The sequence below is a fragment of the Schistocerca cancellata genome, chromosome 9 (genome assembly GCF_023864275.1).
Source record: "Schistocerca cancellata isolate TAMUIC-IGC-003103 chromosome 9, iqSchCanc2.1, whole genome shotgun sequence".
Classification (NCBI taxonomy): Eukaryota; Metazoa; Arthropoda; class Insecta; order Orthoptera; family Acrididae; genus Schistocerca; species Schistocerca cancellata.
In genome coordinates this window covers 482443847-482465665 of record NC_064634.1, presented here as the reverse complement: position 1 = coordinate 482465665, position 21819 = coordinate 482443847, and the positions used below count along the sequence as shown (strand labels likewise).

The 21819-nt window shown below is 45.7% G+C and overlaps 1 protein-coding gene across 1 annotated transcript in view; it reads right to left on the bottom strand.

Annotated features, from left to right (window-relative positions):
* LOC126101510 (NACHT and WD repeat domain-containing protein 2-like) overlaps window positions 1-21819 on the bottom strand; it is a 1881963-nt gene that overhangs the window by 445176 nt on the left and 1414968 nt on the right. The gene's annotated exons all lie outside the window — the stretch shown is intronic.

Below are 21819 nucleotides of genomic sequence, written 5' to 3'. Positions count from 1 at the left end.
CTAACCTAATGACATCATACACGTCCATGCCCGAGGCAGGATTCGAACCTGCGACCGTTGCGGTCGCGCGGTTCCAGACTGTAGCGCCCTGAACCGCTCGGCCACACCGGTCGGCGATGCAGGTAGTCTGCAATAATGTTCACGTAGGTCACTGCTATTATGATGCCTTCGATTACCACCATAGAGCCCACGGAAGCCCAACGCAATGTACTCCACAGCATAATTCTACACTCACCGGTCTGCATGTATGGCGAGGTGCATGTTTCGATCAGCCATTCGCCTGGCTTATGGCCAGTAAGTACTCAACCATGGACCTGGTGTAACAAGAAATGGTATTCATTCGACAGGTGACACGGTTCTATTGATCCACGGTAATGGCTCAAAATGGCTCTGAGCACTATGGGACTTAACAGCTATGGTCATCAGTCCCCTAGAACTTAGAACTACTTAAACCTAACTAACCTAAGGACAGCACACAACACCCAGCCATCACGAGGCAGAGAAAATCCCTGACACCGCCGGGAATCGAACCCGGGAACCCGGTATCCACGGTAAAAACTCAGTGATTCTGTGCCCGCTATAGTAATAAGTGACGATGTCGTTGGGCCATGACAGGAGCATGCAGGGGTCGTGTGATGTGGAGCTCCATGTTTAACAATGGCCTATGGCCGGTGAGCTCCGAAACACTTGTGCCTGCACCAGCATTGTATTCCGTTGTCAAATCTGTCGCAGAGCGCTGCCTGTCCTGGTTTACACACTGCGAGATCCTACGACCTCTATGTTTTTGGATGAGACTTTTTCGCTCAGTACCATAAGGTCTACTCGTTATTTAACCATCCTTCAATCACTTCCCGAGGTGTTCAAGACAATAGTACGCCAGCAGACGACCAGCTTCAACGGTTCAGGCATTTATTTATTTATTTCATTTTGGCTATTTATTTTAACTCCAGTTTTGATTAAAGTATCGACTTTAATACTTGCAAGTACAAAAATTAAATTTCCTAGCAAGGATGGCCTATGTCATATTTATGTGTGAAGATCTTTCTAACAAGTAACAGCTGTACAACTCATGCTGCATGCCGGCAGATTTTCGTTATTACAGTGTATGTGCTTACATATTCAGTAAAAGTGAGTGATGTGGTACTGTCCATCACAGTGAAAGCAGACAGACGGAAATTAACAACAAAAGCCGCCCATACTGTTGCTGTTGGCACCGAATTAAATTTTGGATCCAAATCTGCATGTAAACAATACTCATGGTGATGCATGAAAACATGTTCTATGTTCTTTTCACAGAACCAGCACCCAGCATTAGGCTTCGAAGTAGCTATGTAACCTCCTGTACACCATCTGAAGATGAGCCTGAAGAGATTCGAAAACTGGTTCATGGAATAACTATTACAGAGAAGTCACTGGTAGCAGTTTTCTGTATTTACACTTAATAAACAGTGACGGGTTCTTAACCATCCATAATGGATAAGCTTAATCTTAGCCTCTGTGACAAATTTGTCGAAGTCTTTGTGGGGAGGAAAGTCAAGCGGCGAGACGTTGCCCGGACAGACCTCTGACCTTTGTGGGGGGAGTGCTGTAGCCGACAGTTGCCAAGTTCAAAGCCACGGCCTAATTTAATCAACTGCAAGGACCCTGCGGGGTGGGTAAGTCCTCTTCACTGAAGTTACCTCTAAACTTGACTGCGGCTGTAAACGCCTTCGCACAACATCAGCAATACACTGCAGTGTCCAGAGCCAGGGTGAAAACTTGAGATCACTTTAACTTATGTGACAAGTAGGCTTCAGGTGCTTACACAACTAATGCGATAGTATGAATCAACGCGACTAATAATGTACTCGCGTACATTTAGTGTGTCGCGAATATTTGTGATTTTTGATGCAATATGTGTTCAGCTCTGTTTAATCTTTTACAGAAGAATACTGCGTATTTGAACTCACAGAACCTGTTAAGTGGAAAAATAACCGTTTATGGAGTATGTGATGATACTGCAACGACGGGTTATCTGCAATAGACAGTTACTCCAATAACTGTCACTACTCGAAATCAACTGTCTACCGGGATCACGGTATCTGACCATAGTTACTAGCGTGTGAATGTAAAGGCCATACGATAGTCGCACTATCCTGTAAATGACCAGCTATTTACCATGAGATACAAATATTTCATTCCAGTGTTTTACCTCTCGCAACGGTCCAGGATCGAATCCGCTGTGCAAATTAATGGCGGAGCCGGTGTGCGCCGGCAGCTTGGATGTGGATTTTAAGCGGTTTCCCCTCATCCGACTAGGCGAATTCCAGGTTGGTACCCACGTCCCGCTCCATATACACTAATCGAAAACATTTCGGAAAACGTCACACTCACATAGGATGACACTAGACGCAATCAGATAGGGTGCAGAATTCCTCATCCTGGGCGGGGGGGTGGGGTGGGAGGGGGGAGGACGACGATTGGGGGGCGGGGGCGGAGGGGGGAGGAGGACGATTGTGGGGGGGGGGGTAGCCAGGGGCAGGGGGAGACTGCAAGAAGTACTCTTTACCACTAGGAAGATAGCTTTCGACGCCCCATGGAGTGAACAGTGCCAGAATATATGATTAACGATTAATTCTGATCTGCATGAAATTTTGCACTATGCAAAAATACACTGATCAGCCAGAACATTATAAACGCCTACCTAATAGCCCACGTGTCCACCTTTGGCACGGGTTACAGCGGCGACGCGTCGTGGCATGGAAGAAATGAGGGAGCTGGCACCACATGGGGTCACACACGTCACCTAATCCCTGTAAATTCCGGGGAACGGGACGATTAGCCGTGGCGTCCGCCACGTTCAGTCACTTGCACACAAACGCGCTTGATCCTCTGCAAATTGCCTCGCACCCTTTGTACCAGCTAGTGAGAGGTATCCCTCATCATCTTCAGAGTTTGGTAGGTCTATTGAATCTCCTGACCTGCGATTAACTTCAGCTAAATACAGGGTGTTTCAAAAATGACCGGTATATTTGAAACGGCAATAAAAACTAAACGAGCAGCGATAGAAATACACCGTTTGTTGCAATATGCTTGGGACAACAGTACATTTTCAGACGGACAAACTTTCGAAATTACAGTAGTTACAATTTTCAACAACAGATGGCGCTGCAAGTGATGTGAAAGATATAGAAGACAACGCAGTCTGTGGGTGCGCCATTCTGTACGTCGTCTTTCTGCTGTAAGCGTGTGCTGTTCACAACGTGCAAGTGTGCTGTAGGCAACATGGTTTATTCCTTAGAACAGAGGATTTTTCTGGTGTTGGAATTCCACCGCCTAGAACACAGTGTTGTTGCAACAAGACGAAGTTTTCAACGGAGGTTTAATGTAACCAAAGGACCGAAAAGCGATACAATAAAGGATCTGTTTGAAAAATTTCAATGGACTGGGAACGTGACGGATGAACGTGCTGGAAAAGTAGGGCGACCGTGTACGGCAACCACAGAGGGCAACGCGCAGCTAGTGCAGCAGGTGATCCGACAGCGGCCTCCGGTTTCCGTTCGCCGTGTTGCAGCTGCGGTCCAAATGACGCCAACGTCCACGTATCGTCTCATGCGCCAGAGTTTACACCTCTATCCGTACAAAATTCAAACGCGGCAACCCCTCAGCGCCGCTACCATTGCTGCACGAGAGACATTCGCTAACGATATAGTGCACAGGATTGATGACGGCGATATGCATGTGGACAGCTTTTGGTTTACTGACGAAGCTTATTTTTACCTGGACGGCTTCGTCAATAAACAGAACTGGCGCATATGGGGAACCGAAAAGCCCCATGTTGCAGTCCTATCGTCCCTGCATCCTCAAAAAGTACTGGTCTGGGCCGCCATTTCTTCCAAAGGAATCATTGGCCCATTTTTCAGATCCGAAACGATTACTGCATCACGCTATCTGGACATTCATCGTGAATTTGTGGCGGTACAAACTGCTTTAGACGACACTGCGAACACCTCGCGGTTTATGCAAGATAGTGGCGGCGTGGATTGGCCTCCCTATTCGCCAGACATGAACCCCTGTGACTTCTTTCTGTGTGGACACTTTAAGAGAACAGGTGTACCGCCAGAATCCAGAAACAATTGAACAGCTGAAGCAGTACATCTCATCTGCATGTGAAGCCATTCCGCCAGACACGTTGTCAAAGGTTTCGGGTAATTTCATTCAGAGACTACGCCATATTATTGCTACGCATGGTGGATATGTGGAAAATATCGTACTATAGAGTTTCCCAGACCGCAGCGCCATCTGTTGTTGAAAATTGTAACTACTGTAATTTCGAAAGTTTGTCTGCCTGAAAATGTACTGTTGTCCCAAGCATATTGCAACAAACGGTGTATTTCTATCGCTGCTCGTTTAGTTTTTATTGCCGTTTCAAATATACCGGTCATTTTTGAAACACCCTGTATAAATACCTGTACGACTTACTTCCTCGCCGAATAATCCACGATAGGTGGTGTTACACCGTATTAGTGTATTGTCCCCTGGGGCTGACTAAGTTTCCCTTTTTCGCTGTGTTTATATTAGAGCTTCGGAAGTGAAAAACTTTAAGCATATCGATGCTATTGACCCACAACCTGATTCTGATTACATTCTTCTCCCAAGAAGACTGATATTGTACGTGTGACTTATCACACAGCGGAAATATCTATGGAGTGAACATTCGGATGCGCTAAACGGAATTTTTGCCTACAACATACGCTGAACCCAAAATTCAGGTGACAATGGTGTGATGGTGTGATGTAGGCCCAAAATTCAGGGTTTCGAATGTATAACACTCATACTTTACGTCCTTGATGTTGGAAGAACAAGACTTTTGTACCATTTAAGTAAACACTGATGTCCTTTCATTGAATACGTGTTGTTATTGCGTATTTCAGATTTGTGATACAATGTGTTATTTCGCTAATTCATGAACGGGGAATAGATAGTTGGTAATGAAATGGTTACAAATGTAAAAGACAGGAAGGAAGTGCCTCTATGTACGGAAGGAGTTAGAACACTAAAGATAGAGGTGTTAAGGCGCGAAGGTAGCGTCGAGAGAACTTCGTGGAGTCGGTAGCTAGTGTGAACATCCTGGAGTGCGAGTGAGGCAAAACTATTTCCAAACTGCTAGGAAAGGGTCTCAGATGTTAGTACTATCAGCGTATTGCAATATGACATAATGTGTAATGTTTTAAGAAATGTGACAGTCAAAAGAAGAAATTTACAACAGTAATTCATATGAAGAGCCATAACTGCGTAATACTTTCCAGCACCATCGCCATCGCCGCGGCGGAACATCCCTTCGACATCCGCTGGCAAAGTACAGATTATTTATATGTGCAACAGTGCACGAATCAGTCATTCCAAATGTCAGTATTAATGTGTAACAACAACATCAGTGGTCTACGTCACGTAACCGGTGTTAGTGTCCTGGTCCTGACCACGAAAGTGTCTCCAAATCCACAAATATGAAGTTAATTATTTGCGTTTTAGCTAACATTAATTATTAAAGTTTTAAGGACAAGAGTTTAAAAGGTACTGCAGAAAATAGATGGTTTAAGTTGTCATAATGGTCGGAAACTACATTTGCTTTACTTACTAGCTGCTACGAGGGCCTTCAATAAGTAATGCAACACATTCTTTTCTCAGCCAATTCCGGTTGAAAAAATGCGGAATTTCTTGTAGGACATCTTGGAATATTCCCGCTTCAGAGCCTGGAGTTTCACGAGGTGGTGATAGGTAGCGGCGCAATACGTAGCCTTCGAAGTGGCGTCTGTAACGTAGGTGCGAAACCACAGCCTTGCAGATATTCATTCGTGCGTGCAGCATGTGTAAAGACCCCTAGCATTGAACAAAAGCACGGTGAGTTGTTGGGCGAGGTGTCTGTCAGCATAGCAACAGGGTCGCTCCAAAATATCCGATTTCCCGCGTGCCGGCCAGCCGCATAGAGCTGTGACTCCTCCAGTGTTGAAAAGTGTGGATACACTTTTTGCAGCTGATCGACGACCACAAACATCCTGCTGCTCAACTGGACGTCTCTACTGGTAGTGATGAAAAACTCGCAGACAGCTTGTAAGTAGGCTGTTTATGTTTTCTTATTGGCAACGTTACGTAGCGCTCTGTATGAAAATCACTGGCTGTGCTGTGTGCAGTCTGTGGCTAGTTTGCATTGTTGTCTGCATTGTAGTGTTGGGCAGCTGGATGTGAACAGCGCGTAGCGTTGCGCAGTTGGAGGTGAGCCGCCAGCAGTGGTGGATGTGGGGAGAGAGATGGCGGAGTTTTGAAATTTGTCATGAACTGCTATATATATTATGACTATTAAGGTAAATACATTGTTTGTTCTCTATTAAAATCTTTCATTTGCTAACTATGCCTATCAGTAGTTAGTGCCTTCTGTAGTTTGAATCTTTTATTTAGCTGGCAATAGTGGTGCTCGCTGTATTGCAGTAGTTCGAGTAATGAAGATTTTTGTGAGGTAAGTGATTTGTGAAAGGTATAGTTTAATGTTAGTCAGGGCCATTCTTTTGTAGGGATTTTTGAAAGTCAGATTGCGTTGCGCTAAAAATATTGTGTGTCAGTTTAAGCACAGTCTTGTATAATTTGTTCTAAGGGGACGTTTCAAGCTGGCGTGCAGAAAGGTGTGTGCTCATTGGGTTCCACGCCGCCTAACAGAAGACTATAATAAGTGACTATCTGTGCGGCATTGCTTGTGCGATACGACGCTGACCGTGACAATTTAGTCGAACATCATCAAAGGAGATGAAATATGGGTTCACCACTACTAACCGGAAACGAAAGGACAGTCCACGCAGTGGAACCACTCCGAAGAAAAAGTTGAAAGCCGCACTCTCAGTTGGTAAAGTCATGTGGACGGTCTCCCGGGTCTCTGCAGCTACTATTCTGTTTGATGACCTCCCTCATGGCGCAACCGTCATCTTTCAAGTCTACTCTGTTACCCTCAGGGATTTGAGGAAATGACTTAAGCACGTTCATGACCACAAAAATGCGAACGAACTTCTTCTCAGTAATAACGCAAGGTCTCAACCAAGTCCGCACACGCGAGAGGAGCTCACGGAACTTCATTGGACGGTTCTTCCTCATCCACCCTACAGCTTTTATCTCGCACGTTCCGACTTTCACTTGTCTGGCCCAATGAAGGATCCGCTCCGTGGGAAGCAGTGCGTGGGTGGTGGGGAGACTACTGATGCAGCAAGACGTTGGTTCCGATGTCGACCAGTGAAGTGGTACCGTGCGGGCATACAGCGCTGGCAGTGAGGTGCCGTAACGCCGTCGCGCTGACCGGAGATTATGTTGAAAAACATGGTTTTATAGCCAAAAAGCACTGGGAATTATACGGTGTATTGAATGACGCCAACCTGTTATCAGACGCAAAAAGTATTGGATTACTCATTGAATGCCACTCGTACAAAGCTTAACTGATGTGCTGTTGGTTTACGTGTGTGAAAAGTGCTACTACAATTGTTGTCGAATGATATCACAGTCCTCGACTGTGTCTGCAGTAGCAACAGTTCAGCACCATTAGCGGTAGTATAAATAAGTGTTTGACAACAGAGTTAGTATGTGGAATATTAAGGTTTATACCTTGATGCAAAATACAAACAACAGTCGTAACAGAGACACTTGACTATTTCGGTTCGATGTCGGCAACATGCGTAGTGTAACCTCCCCCTCACTTACCGACCTTAATGACAGTGAAAAATGAAACCGCGTGTACCTAATGGGAGTTTTGGAAAAGCAATCGTCACCGAAGTTAACCTGTCGGTAAAGAGGGAGGAAAGGGTTACATCTAAATGAAAGGAAATGTACTAATGAAACTGGTGGAAATTAATTTTGAAAAGGGGTAAAGTTAATAAAGCAAGTAAATGTGCAGCCGTTACGTTAACAATTAACTAGCGATAATTAGGTATTTGAGATTTGGGGGAAATCACGGTCGCCAGTCCTAAGGACAATTACTATAGTAACTGAAAAAGGAAGGTTATTACACATACAATTAGCACTAGAAGCGTGGCAACTGAAGGTTGACACGTGTAGTGTGAAAACTGAAAGTTTGTCAGAAGTAATAAATTTCGCTACACCCTGACTTAATTTAGCAAAAGAATTAATAAAACCGGAAAATCGAAAGTTAATTTAGTGACTGAAGTTAATAGTGAGCTTTCTTTCTGAAGCTCATCGAAATTCAGTAAAATTCAGTGCGTCCAGTCTTCCTTGTCGGTTGATTGAAGGTTTGAAGCCGTCGGTCGAGGAGGTGGCGACAGTCACTCATTGTCGGCCGTCGCTGTTGCAGAAGCTGGATGTTGGCGCGCCTTCTTCTCCACACGGTCACCAGACGAAACGGGCTCTTGATGTGCGCTAGTTAATGTTTCCCGTCCGCGACACCATGTCAGAAACTATCATCGCAAGTCGAGCGCAATTACATGCTGCCAAACCCCGAAAGCGCGGCAACTCGCGGGAGCTTCACACAACACACCTGCTTCACTGCACCACCCCAGCCAGACTCCTTCTGCTCAGCCCGCGCTCCACGCGGCAGAGTTAACACTACCAAAGATCCTAAACACTTTCGTTCTCCACACGACCTATCGATGTAATCGTTCGATAGCAGTTTTCCCTAGGCAAGACCCAGCGTAAAAATACAAATAATATTTACGAAACAAACCAATTATACATCGACATAAATGTATAAATTTCTCTATATACAAATAGTAAAACAATTACAAAATACAAAGAGACAGAAATGTCATATCTTGAGGTAACAAAGCAAGGAAAAAATAGTACAATAGATGGAAATAGGAGGATATGCATTTCCGGCGTTACCGTAGTACGCAGTGCTTAATGCACATGTATTCCTACTCCGCGAGACTCACATAGGATGAAGAGGGGAAGATGGGGAAGCGAAGTGGGTAGCGACAGAGTTGCGAGCTGGCCGTTAAACTTTGAGAAGCTCCGGCCGGCTGCAGGGTGTGGGCCGGATGAAAATTTGATCTGCGCCTCCGGCCGTAGTAGCAGCAGCTGCGGCTAGTGCGTGGTTATTTAACGCGGGGCACGCCATCTGGGAAATGCCCGCCCCGCACCGCCGAGTTCCACATTAGCGGCCGGGCCGGCTGCTGGAGTGCACTTCCAGGCCCGTGGCTTTTCTCTTCGCTCCAGCCTCGGCTTTTAAATGTTTTCACAAAAGCATCCGCGCTTTCTGCGTCCAGCGGGATCCGCCTTTGCTAACAGTTTCAGTTCCTCTGGCGGTGCAACGGAGCAGTCGACCCACTGTTTTGTTTTATTTTATTTTGTTTTGGGCAGCGAAGATCATACTGTCAACAGTAGTTAGAATAGTGCCATGTTAATATAATTGGGAATTTCAACAGCAGAACAATAGGAAGAGTTCGAGAGACAAACACAAGTTCTTCACTGTGGTGTCACCGCCAGACACCACACTTTCTACGTGGTAGCTTTAAATCGGCCGCGGTCCATTAGTACAAGTCGGACCCGCGCGTCGCCACTGTCAGTAATTGCAGACCGAGCGCCGCCACACGGCAGGTCTAGAGAGACGTACTAGCACTCAGCCCCAGTTGTACGGACGACTTTGCTAGCGACTACACTGACGAAGCCTTTCTCTCATTAGCCGAGATATAGTTAGAATAGCCTTCAGCTAAGTCCATGGCTACGACCTAGCAAGGCGCCATTAACCATTTCTAGAGAGAGTCTCACTTGTATCATCAAGAATGCTGTATACAAATGATGGATTAAAGTTAAGTATTCCAGCAGCTACGTGCTTTTCTTTATAGCATTCATTACGTATCCTGTTTCAGACCTAAATCCAGCCTGCGTGAGTTGACGCGTGCATTTCGGCCTCCTCTCTAAATTAGTGCGTTGTGTTGGCTAATCTGCCGACACAACATTCACATAAAATCAAAACACTACAAGAACAACATTATACATCCAGCAGTAGGTGTGCCAGTGGCAAGTTAACATTAGTGCAATTTTGACAATAAATCAACGCAAGCGTGAGAAGTGCAAAGATAAGTTCGCAATGTAAATTGAAAACGCAAAATTTTGATCTAGGTTTTGAACTGGTCCTGTTCCATAGGAGAATTAGTTCAACAGCAAATGAAAGCTCGGCAACGCGTAGTTTACAAAGATAAATTATTGATGTAAAGTAAAAACACACGCAGTCATCCCAGTTCCATGCTAGGACAAGACCCATACAACTATAGGTATTTTAAACAGTTCGCAAGGAAATACTATCTATACGTATCTACATCTACGTGATAACTCTGGTATTTACAATAAAGTGCCTGGCAGAGGGTTCAATGAACCACATTCAAGTTGGCTCTCTACGGTTCCATTCTCGAACGGGTGGGGGGGGGGGGGGGGCGGGAAGGAGCACTTAAATTTTCATGTGCAAGCCCTGATTTCTTTTATTTTATCTTGATGATCATTTCTCCCTATGTAGATGGAAACCAACAGAATGTCTTCGCAATCGGAGGAGAAAATTGGTCACTGAAATTTCATGAGAAGACCCCGTCGCAACGAAAAACGCCTTCGTTTTAATGATTGCTGATGTGTTGGCAAATGTGCCAGGAGGCTGCAATGCACGCTATCTAACGCAGACGGGCGTGAATTCTGGAACAGGATACGTAATTAATGCACTAAAGAAAAGTACGTATCTAAGTTAATACTCAACGTTTATTCCATCATTGTGGTACATCGCTCTTGACTATACAAATGAGACTCTCTCCAGATATGGTTAATGGCGCCTTGCAAGGTCGTAGTCATGGACTTAGCTCAAGGCTATTCTAACTGTCTCTCGGCAAATGAGAGAAAGGCTTCGTCAGTGTAGTCGCTAGCAAAGTCGTCGTACAACTGGGGCGAGTGCTAGTCCGTCTTTCTAGACCTTCCATGTGGTGGCGCTAGGTCTGCATTACTGACAGTGGCGACACGCGGGTCCGACATGTACTAATGGACCGCGGCCGATTTAAAGCTACCACCTAGCAAGTGTTGTTGTCTGGCGGTGACACACAATTGCCATACCAATTCACGTATCATGTCTGTGACTTTATGGCCCCTATTTCGCAATACTACAAAACGAGCTGCCCTTCTTTGAACTTTTTCGATGTTATATGTCAGTTCCACCTGACGCGGATCCCAGACCGCACAGCAATACTCCAGAATAGGGTGGACAAGCGTGGTGTAAGCAGTCTCTTTAGTAGACCTGTTGCACCTTCTAAGCGTGGTGTCGATGAATCGCAGTCTTTGGTTTGTTCTACCCACAACATTATCTATGTGATCGTTCCAATTTAGGTTATTTGTAACTGTAATCCCTAAGTATTTAGTTGAATTTACAGCCTTCAGATTTGGTGATTTATCGCGTAATCGAAATTTAGCGGATTTCTTTTAGTACTCATGTGAATAACATCACACTTTTCTTTATTCATGGCACCGTACAGATATCATATCTAAATAATTTTGTAATTAGCTTTGGACATCTGGTGAATTTACAAGGCGGTGTATGACAGCATCATCTGCAAACAATCTAAAACGGCTACTAAGATCGTCTCTTATAACGTTAATATAGATCAGGAAAAATAGGCGGCCTATAACACTTCCTTGGGGAACGCCGGATATTACTTCTGTTTTACTCGATGACTTTTCGTCTATTACTACGAACTCTGACCTTTCTGACAGGAGGTTAGAAGACGGTTGTGAGGAACGGTGTCGAAAGCCTTCTGGAAATCTAAAAATTATGGAATCAATTTGATATTCCCTGTCTCATTACTTCATGAGCATAAAGAGTTGGTTGTGTTTCGCAAGAACGATATTTTCTCAATCCGTGCTGACTATGTGTCAATAAATCGTTTTCTGTCAGGTAATTCATAATGGCCCAGCACAGTATATGTTCCAAAACCCTACCGCAAGTCGATGTGAGTGATATGGGCCTGTAATTCAACGGATTACTCCTACTTCCCTTTTTGGGTACTGGCGTGGCTTGAGCAATTTTCCAGTCTTAAGGTACGGATCTTTCTGTGGGCGAGCGCTGGCATATAATTGCTAAATATGGAGCTATTTTATCAGCATACTCTGTGAGGAACCTGACTGGTATACAATCTGGACCCGAAGCCCTGCCTTCATTAAGTGATTTAAGCTGCTTTGCGACACCGAGGATATCTACTTGTATGTTTCTTATCTTTGCAGTTGTGCTAGATTGGAATTCAGGAATATTTACTTCGTCTTCTTTGGTGAAGGAGTTTCGGAAAACCGTGTTTAATAACTCTGCTTTAGTGACACTGTCATCAGTGACTTCATCGTTGATATCGCGCAGCGGTTGTATTGACTGCGTCTTGACACTGGTGTGCTTTATGTATGACCAGAATCTCTTTGGGTTTTCTGGCAGATTTCGAGGCAGAATCTCTCATTGTAATACGTGCCATATTTCTAACTTAAACTTTGCCAGTCTTGGGGATTTTTCGTTCTTTTAAATTTGGAATGGTTCTTTCGCTGCTTCTGCAACAGCGATCTGACCCGTTTTGTGTACCATGGGGGACCAGTGCCATCAATTATTAATTTATGTTGCATATATCTCTCAATTGCCGTCGATCCTATCTCTTTGAAATCAAATGTTCAAATGTGTGTGAAATCTTATGGGACTTAACTGCTAAGGTCCTCAGTCCCTAAGCTTACACACTACTTAACCTAAATTATCCTAAGGACAAACAAACACACACACACACACACACACACACACACACACACACACACACACACACACACCCATGCCCGAGGGAGGACTCGAAAGTCTGCCAGGACCAGCCGCACAGTCCATGACCGCAGCGCCTTAGGCCGCTCGTTCTTTGAAATCACTCCACAACTTTTCTACGCTTTCATGATCAGATCGGAAGGCGTGAAGACTGTCTCTTAAAACGGAGTTAAGAGCACTTTTATCAGCTTTATTGAATACATGTACTTTGCGTTTATGTTTGATGGTTGTAGGTGTTGCGGTATTCAGCCTAGCAGGATGTACAGGTGCTGACAGATTGAGTACGGGAGTTCTTTATTTTCAATAAAAGAAAAGGGAAGTTTTTTCCTAAATGTGTGAGCTATGGATGGCAATGGATCTTCACAAAGCCGTGCACGGGCCCTGGGTTGGCGACACATCAGATTTTTCCAGTATGCGCCGCTATCCCACGGCTTGTTCACGTGCTCGATGAACAAACAACCTTCCTGCTGACGGGGTGACGCTTAGGGAAGCGTCGCTTGCCTAGGCAGAGCTCCTACAGTAGCCAATCAGGAAGGTCCAGGAGATCACGTGTGAGCGTCCCCTGCGCCGAGCTGCGCGGACGAGGCGTGTGGATCGCCCTCTCTTTTACTGACAGGCCCCCGACGAGATCAGACGCATTGGCCGGTTGCCGCCGTGCACTTTCCGAGCCCCGGCTCAATCTGTTTGCGCCTTAGGGACGCTAAACTCACATTAATGTACCCCGGCTAGGTCATCAGTAATTTTTTTTTTTCAATAAACGGGAGGCAGTTTGCCGACCGGAGTTGAAAAGTTCTTTTTTAGACCCCACTTCCACCTCAGCCACATCCTGACATGTACAAGTAATTGCCGTGTGGCCGCTAATCCCTGTATTCGTCACGATAGTCGCTGGAACTAGTGAACTAGAGAAGTTACACTTGTAGAGCATGGGTAGTCACTGGTAGCTAATTTCTTGTATAAGACCGCCTGTGTGACCGAGTATTTGGTGCGTCCCTGTACGAGCTTCACAGATATGAACCATGCCTGCAAAGAAATTTTCGGTTGTGTAACCGCACGCTGGCCGACCTCATACTGCTGCCATTCAATGTTTCAGTCGTGGAAAGCTGGTTTCCTGGCTCTCAAATTGAAATCTGTATGACGGATCAATTTTGGGGAGAACTGTCGTTCCGTAATGCTGCTCTTAGCGAGGGAGTGAACACGTTCATTATTAGAAATGGAGTGATGTCCTTTTATCCAAAGTAAGCGGACGTCAATCGTCAATACCCAACGTCCATGCATCTGTTGTGGCCTCCAAGACATTTGTCAAACGCTGGATGTCGGAGTTTCAGCAACACGCTCTGTCAGTCCATGATGATCAATATCAACTCCCTTAATAATACTTGTATCTCAGAAAAATTTAAGAGTGCATGAAGATTTTAAACTTAAATTCATCCTTTCTCCTGCTCTAAGACACGTAATTGTTCAGTAATACAGTGAAGCACCCTGCCGGCTTCTACAGCTATTTTTGAAACTGACGGTCAAGTGTTACTTGCTCGGCCTGTGCACAAAATCCAGTTCTGCGTCCCTAGAGCATCCATGCCAGTAGCTGTGTTTCTTCAGCACAAGTCAGTAATATTTCGCTGCTTTCCTTACACGTGCGCCGTTCTCTTAAGCACAAGCGTGTGCAAAAGTTAACGTTACGCATGCTGCAACCTCTAGTAGAAATGTATTTTCTTCCAGCGTACAAGACATTTTCGTCACTCTACGAGGGTACTAGATGGGAGGTGTGTACACAGACAGTATCCTTTGTGCGTGATGACAGGTCACACTTAAAAGGTCTGAGTTTCAGGGAACGATTCTCAGTCAGTAAAGTCATATTACAGCTAGACTTTAAATCTGTATAAAATAAGCACAACTCATATTAGGTTCTTACTGAAAAGTATTCTCTTAAGTTCACAATTACTCAAGCTCAAGCATAAAACTTCGAAGGGCGTTTCCTCACATGAGGAAGAAGTTTATCTAGGAATAAACTGGGCCACTGATAAGCCTTCCATCCCCCAATAACAGAGAAACAAATTTCCAGTCCACTGCATCCGTTGGCTCACATAACACGCTGTACAACCGACCATCCCGCTTAGAAAGACAGTGTACCACGCAAACCTTTCCGAAAGTATGTCAGAATGCTTTAAGAAACACTACATGGACGAAACGGTAAGTGGGCTGCAGGCATTTGGCCGAGCCATATGCCCTTCACTCGTCTGTGGCTGAAGGGGGAAGGGGCGATGTAGGTAGTGTGTGTGTGTGTGTGAGAGAGAGAGAGAGAGAGAATGGGGGAGTCGAGAAGAATACCTTACTCTAGGTCACTGGATGCTGCCAAATATAACCGATACTCGGATACGGGCATGTGGAGCTCACTCTGCATTGCCCCCTTAAGCCTAAGCTGCAAAATGCCAGTGTGTGTTGGCGCGATGCGCCAACTTTATGCACTACACTCTAAGCTGAATATTGTGTCGCGGCTCCATGGCCACGATGCTGTTTAGATCACGCTCGGCGAGCGCTCGCCCACATCAAGGCAAATGAAGAAACTGCTGGATATATACAGCGATGTGCCAAAACATTATGACAAATTGCTTAACAGCTTGTTTGTCCGTCTTTGGAACGAAATACACCACTGCGTATTAGGGATGTGACGGTTTGTTGGTGTGTGTGTGTGTGTGGGGGGGGGGGGGGGGTAGATGGCATAACATGTCTACGACAAGATCACATAATTTGCGTAAATAACAGGCCGCTGACATCTTCAACTTTTGTAGTCCTGTGTTGCTCAGTTGCGTGTAATATTACGGTATATTGATGATTTTTACTTATGGACCGTCTGACAAATGACTGATGATGGCTTGCAGAAAATAAAGGCGAAACGCGTATGGCACTAAAATTGTGTTTTATTCACTTGGTGTCAGACGGTCCATAAGTAAAAATTATCAATATACCGTAACAGGCCGCTGATTTGCATACGCGATGATGATTCCCGATACCGATAGAGATAGTTTCCGTAGGATTTACATCAGGCGAATTTGGTCACCGAGACATCGACGTGAGTTTACAATAATGCTACTCAAACCACTGTAGCACGGTTCTGGCCCTGAGACACGGACAATTATACTGCTGAAAGATGACATCGCCGTCTGGGGAGACATCGAGCACGATGGGATGCAGCTGGCTCACAGCTATCAGCGTGTTTTCGATTACTACCACAGACCCCATGCAAGCGGAGGAGGAGGTTTCATAAGACAGCTCCCACCAGTCTGCGTTCGTGGCGCGCTGCACATTTCGAGCCACCGTTCATCTCGACGACGGCGTTTGTCGAGACGACCATCGACCTAGTGTAGCAAACATGCGGTTCACCGGAAGAGCCGACACGCCTCCATTGACCGACGGTCGAATCCCAATGGACCAGTGCCCACTGTAATCGTAATAGGACTGGCGATGTCGTTGGGTCAACATGTGAACAACTTGGGGTGATCTGCTGTGGAGCTCCAAGTTCAACAATGTACAGTAAATGGTGTGCTCTGATACACTTGCGCATGGCATCCGCATTTGATTCTTTCGGCAGAAATGCCGCAGATCACCATCTGCCCTACTTTACAGACCAGACAAGCCTCCGAACCCCACGTTCTGTGAAGCCTCGTGAACGATCAACCATTCAGCGCCTAGTAGTAGCTACACCGCCCTACTGCCTCTTTCTATACGTGTTCACGTGACAAACGACCAGCTCCACTGTTTTAGATGTGCTCGTTCACAGGCTCTGCGTAATAGTACCCTGCCCTTTGTCACAGTCGCCTATCTGAATGGATTTCCCCGTCTGCAGCCCATACCTTGCTAGGGTGATACCCCGTCTGTGTTTGCTCCGCTTACATACAGGATGTTTCAAAAATGACCGGTATATTTCAAACGGTAATAAAAACTAAACGCGCAGCGATAGAAATACACCGTCTGTTGCAATATGCTTGGGACAACAGTACACCCTGTACTTTTGTTGCCGCGTACGTGTCCGCAACGCCATCAGGCGCCATCCGACGTAGCTGCGGGCAGAGGTCATAATGTTTTGGCTTATCAGTGTGTATCCATTCAAACCATAAAAATTTATGTACGTACCTACGTGTGTATATACGTATGTACGTAATCTTTAGAAACTCTTTTTCGCTGACGACCGCAAAAAATTACGAAACGAAAAATGTTTAACGCTTATTACATTTTCGCTGCCCATGCAGTACAACTATCACATGAAGCCTCGGCAATACTGACGATTTACGAAGGGGAATTGAACTTACGTTTGTGCCAGGCATTACGTTTTTATTTATTATTTCTTTACTACTCACTGTCTGCATGATAAATTTTGCAGTAAGTATTCATGATTAAACTTAATATACACTACTGGCCATTACAATTGCTACACCAAGAAGAAATACAGATGATAAACGGGTATTTATTGGACAAATATATTATACTAGAACTGACATGTGATTACATTTCCACGCAATTTGGATGCATAGATCCTGAGAAATCAGTACCCAGAACAACCACCTCTGGCCGTAATAACGGCCTTGATACGCCTGGGCATTGATTCAAACAGAGCTTGGATGGCGTGTACAGGTACAGCTGCCCATGCAGCTTCAAACGATACCATAGTTCATCAAGAGTAGTGACTTGCGTATTGTGACGAGCCAGTTGCTCGGCCACCATTGACCAGACGTTTTCAATTGGTGAGAGGTCTGGAGAATGTGCTGGCCAGGGCAGCACTTTCTGTATCCAGAAAGGCCCGTACAGGACCTGCAACGTGCGGTCGTGCATTATCCTGCTGAAATGTAGGGATTCGCAGGGATCGAATGAAGGGTATAGCCATAGGTCGTAAATCATCTGAAATATAACGTACACTGTTCGAAGTGGCGTCAATGCGAACCAGAGGTGACCGAGACGTGTAACCAATGGCACCCCATACCATCACGCCGGGTGATACGCCAATATGGCGATGACGAATACAAGCTTCCAATGTGCGTTCACTGCGATGTCGCCAAACACGGATACGACCATCATGATGCTGTAAACGGAACTGGATTCATCCGAAAAGATGATTGTCCGAGTCTGCTAGCGACAACCATGCTACAGTGGTTTGAGTAGAATTTTAGTGAATTCACGTTGATGTCCCGGCACCGAAATTCGCCTGATGATCTTATGGAGCCTACCTGGCTCACAATCCGGCGCCATCACCGCGTGCGCAATTCGGCGGCCCGTTATTTGCGCGAATCACGTGACCCGTGTGTAGACATCTGATAGCACAAAGCTCGAGAAACCTACTAAAAAACTGTTGGATTCCTAATACGTGCAGTCAGTGATGTATTTCGTTCCAAAGACGGACAAAGAAGCTACTAAGCAAACGGTCATAATGTTTTGGCTCATCAGTGTATGTGTGTCTCTTCTATTGGTGGTCCGGCACCTTTCCTGTGGTGTTTCGGCCGATATTTGCTGTTGAGTTTTGGGATTGTGTAGCTAGAGTCAACCTAAACAAATAATTCTCATCAAGTCCTTCATGCGACGCCCAGAGTGAAGCGTCGGTTTGTTTCGCATTACGAGGAAAATGATTATTAAAGGGGAATTTTACGTGCCCATCCGATACAGCAGTCCCATATTAGTCTATAGCGGTATTCGCTTTGTCGATATGTATTAACGGTGACAGTAAAACACGAAGAAAAACTAATACTCTAGCAGCGACATCAACGGCCTGGACACGCAGCAGCGTCGCTGCAATTCTTCAACCGTGTTAACCAGAGTGGCGTCCTCTACACCTTTAAGGTGGCCTCAGAGACAGAAATCCATGGAGTTCGGATCAGGTGTTCTTGGAGGCCACCGTACAGGTCTTCCTCGCCCAATCCATCTTTGGCCTTACAGGCGCGTTAGATGTCATCTCACCATAGCAGAAAAATGTACTGCTTCTCGGTCACGCATATACTACGTCCTCTGGCATTACTCTTCGAGAACATCCTACATGGTGGTGACACAGAAACTGAAGAAAATTCCATTCACTTAATTAGCTGGTTAATATTTATGGCCCAAAAAGAGGGACACGCAGTACCCCTAACCACACATTCAATGAGAAACGTCACTGATGCTATGACCCAAGCACAGCATGTGGGTTGGAGCCTAGATGACTCCAAACGTGATGATTGTGAAAAACACACCATTCTGAGTGAAGCCTCCTCATCTGTAAATAAAGTGTTATTGTCAGACGTATTGTTTCCTACAACTTGGGCTGCATCCACTGATAGAACGTTACTCGTAGGACCAAAGTCCGCCTCACAAAGGCACTCAGCTCGTTGGAGGTAGCACGGGTACAGTCTATTGCGATGCAGTGTTCTCCAAACACAAGAAATTTGTGTCGCAGGTCTGCTTGTCGAGATTTCTGGAGTGTGTTCCACTGTTTCCAGTACCATACCTAGAAGCACAGGTAGCCCTGTAAACGTTCGACTCTCGGGGTGCCTTCTGGCAGTGTATGCTTCCTGGTACAAGCGTGCAGCCTCCCATGCATTGCTGTTAGCCGTGTTATACAGAAATGCGTTTCTGTACACTCCTCGTTACTGTAATGTTCCATGTTACCACTAACACTCCTGCAACACAAGCAGCTGACGCTCTGCACAAAACTGACGTGAAGCCACTTTGATTTTGTACCGTTCTGCGTATCCATTCTGTTTTCAACTCCACGCCTCGTAAATGAAAACATCACACCGTGGCTCCAAATGTGATATTTACACAGAATCACTTCAGTAACGGCTGGTAGTTACAAAGTCGAAATTATCTTGCGAACGGTTCGTTTGCAGACATGTGTTTACTGAAGCTTCTTTGCCTCTAGTAACGTGTACTTTCTGTGGTGCCACCGCCAGACACCACACTTGCTAGGCGGTAGCCTTTAAATCGGCCGCGGTCCGTTAGTATACGCCGGACCCGCGTGTCGCCACTATCAGTGATTGCAGACCGAGCGCCGCCACACGCCAGGTCTAGAGAGACTTCCTAGCACTCGCCCCAGTTGTACAGCCGACTTGGCTAGCGATGGTTCACTGACAAATTACGCTCTCATTTGCCGAGATGATAGTTAGCATAGCCTTCAGCTACGTCATTTGCTACGACCTAGCAAGGCGCCATTATCATTTGCTATTTATCTTGTGATGCATGTACCGTCAGACCGATGTTCACCAATTATGAATTAAAGTTAAGTATTCCAGTAGTTACTTACGTTCTTTGCTACTATAAATTCCCTTAACTGTTCCAGACCTCACTCCAGCCTGCGTGAGCTTAAACGCGTGCCTTTCGGCTTCCTCTCCTAGTGGCTTGGCTGTCTTGTCAAGTCACAACAGTTTGGCCAAAAGAACTTGGCACTCGTATTGATACTGCTGATTTACTTGTGTAATGGCTTCGCCACATTCTCCAGATGTACTGTCCGAATTTTATCGCTTGCAGTATCAGCAGACGCAGGCCTTATTGGATGCCCTTGGACAGCTCATCCAGGGTCAACGTGGACTGCAAAACGATGCGGCAGCCGCCACTCCACCGCTACCGCAGCCACAACACGCAGTTGCACCACCTTTTCGTCCTTTTGATGCTGCACTGGAAAGCTGGACGGAGTGGTCACGCCAATTTGGATTCCATCTCGCCGCCTACAGAATTCAAGGTAAGGAGCGGCAACCGATCTTATTATGTTCTGTCGGAGTGTCCACGTACCATGTGATAGTCAAATTGTTTCCCTGACATGATGTAGCAACTCTGTCCTATGAGGAAATTTTGTCTGCATTAGATGCATATTTCAAAGAATCAGTCAATGTAGTTGCAAAAAGGTATACCTTCTTTCGTACAAAACGTACGGCCGGTCAGACTAATAGGGAGTGGGTTGCAACCTTGCAAGGCCTTACTAAGGATTGTGCTTTTGAGTGTGAATGTGGACCCCCTTATTCAGATACTATGGTGCGTGATGCAATTGCACAGAACGTTTCTGATGTTCGTATACGGGAACAGATTTTAAAACTAGTCAATCCCTCCCTTCAACAAGTGATGGACATATTGGATCGGCAGGACACACTTGACTTTGCTCAGGAATCATTTGAAACTTCACCACCCGTGTGTCAGGTTAACCGGCCCGCCGGGCGAGCTGCACGGAACAGTAAACAGTCCTTGCGCCCGGCCGCGCCAAAGCCGTCTGGCTCTCAGCCACGTAGGCCGCGCCAGCAAGCAAATGCAGTGAAATCATGCCCGCGGTGTGCTACTAGACATTCGCGTGAGAATTGCCCGTCCCACCAGGCTATTTGCTTTTTCTGTGATAAAAAAGGACATGTTCAAAGTGTTTGCCAGAAAAAGCTCCGATCGGACACTCACAACCATTCCATTCCTTTGCTACGTGCTGGAATCGGAATCGAACCAAGGATACTCAGGCTCGCGACACTTCGCCCATGGATATTCATGTAGTTCATGCCACTCCGCCCAGTGCTACTCTCTCTAACAATGACTGTGTTCATTCCACAAATAGCGTCCGTCGACATCACTGGAAATCCCGTCATGTCGCAAGTGATTCTGTACCAGTGTCAGTTCACGTTGCACAAGTCGCTCTTGTCGTCAGCAGGACAATAAACTTTTTGTGGACTTGGACATTAACGGCAAAGTGATACCGTTCCAGCTCGATACCAGAGCTGCAGTTTCACTACTCAATCACGACACATACAAACAGCTGGGCACACCTCCGTTGCGTGCCACAAATGTTCAGCTAACTACATATTCAGGTCACGGACAGTAGTGCAGCCTTCTTGCAACATACAAGGGAGAAACAAAACTTGTCATTTTACGTCTTCCGTTCTTCTTCTCCAGTGAACTTGTTTGGTTTTGATTTATTTCAGTTGTTTAACTTGTCTATAGTAAATCAGGTCCTATCAGTGAACCAGACTGTGCCTTCAGACAGTGTTTCTCGTCTATGTGAAGAATTTGCAGACATTTTTGCACCGGGCCTTGGTTGCGCTAAGAACTACAAA